At 37.2% G+C, this 871-nt stretch overlaps 1 protein-coding gene across 2 annotated transcripts in view; it reads right to left on the reverse strand.

Moving 5' to 3' along the window:
• The window catches only part of CGNL1 (cingulin like 1), a 58608-nt gene extending 58392 nt beyond the window's left edge, over positions 1-216 (reverse strand). For both annotated transcript variants that reach the window (XM_085303353.1, XM_085303350.1), the window contains exon 1: positions 202-216. The gene's annotated coding sequence lies outside the window, so the exon portion shown is untranslated. The remainder of the gene's footprint in view (positions 1-201) is intronic.
• Positions 217-871: the final 655 nt, after the last annotated feature.

Raw genomic sequence — 871 nt, forward strand, 5'->3', positions numbered from 1 at the left:
AAAAAAAAAAAAAAAAAAAGCACAGGAAATAACTTTGAGAGAAGAGGAAGGAAAACTTGCCTACTGTGAGGGCAGAGAAAAGGAAACAGAAGATAATTCATGGAAAGACCAAATGCTGTAATGTTTTTACAGTTGATAGAACACAATCTCAGAAATATGCCTTGTACACATGAGGGAATGCTGCATCACAGTCAATCCTACCTACAACTGGAGGGTTCTGCAATGGGAAAATGGGGTTGGTTGCTGTCTATTCCTTTTAGTCTTTACAGAAGATAGCTCTGGGCAGCTGAGTTCACTTGATCTTCTGCTTACAGGGAAGCAGAATAGAGAAAAGTGAAATCTGAAAGTTCCAGGTATGCATCTGTAAAATGGCACAGGTGAAACATAGTCATGATGCAAGTTGACAATATCCAGCAATAGACAGTCCTCTGAAATGACAAGTTCATAATCTTTCCAATATATTCCTGCTCCCCAGTTAAGTTTTTTTTCCACTTTAAGCATATTTTCAGTCTATATAAAATTATATTTGATATCTAGAAGCCACTCCCTGCAATTACTAGAAAGTAAATCATAAGAGCTACAGAACACAAGAAAACTTCCAGTTCAGTTTCTTTTTGTCCCTACGCTAACAGTCTGTAAACTACTGTTTGCTTCCTAATGGTGAAAATTCAAGAATTTCAAAAGACATACCCAGAGAATTTTCTGCAATATATCACATAATAACTCATTATGGCGGCCTCTGGCAGGCAGCTGTGGAATAAAATGAACCTGAGAGAATTATTTTATGCTTAGTCAATTTTTGTGATGACAGCATCAAAGACCTAGCTAAGGCTAGGTCATTCATGAAGAAGTAGAAAAGAGACCACTGAGC

The sequence above is a fragment of the Rhea americana genome, unplaced genomic scaffold (genome assembly GCF_003343005.1).
Source record: "Rhea americana isolate MKP2758 unplaced genomic scaffold, rheAme1 scaffold_2, whole genome shotgun sequence".
In the NCBI taxonomy this organism is placed as follows: Eukaryota; Metazoa; Chordata; class Aves; order Rheiformes; family Rheidae; genus Rhea; species Rhea americana.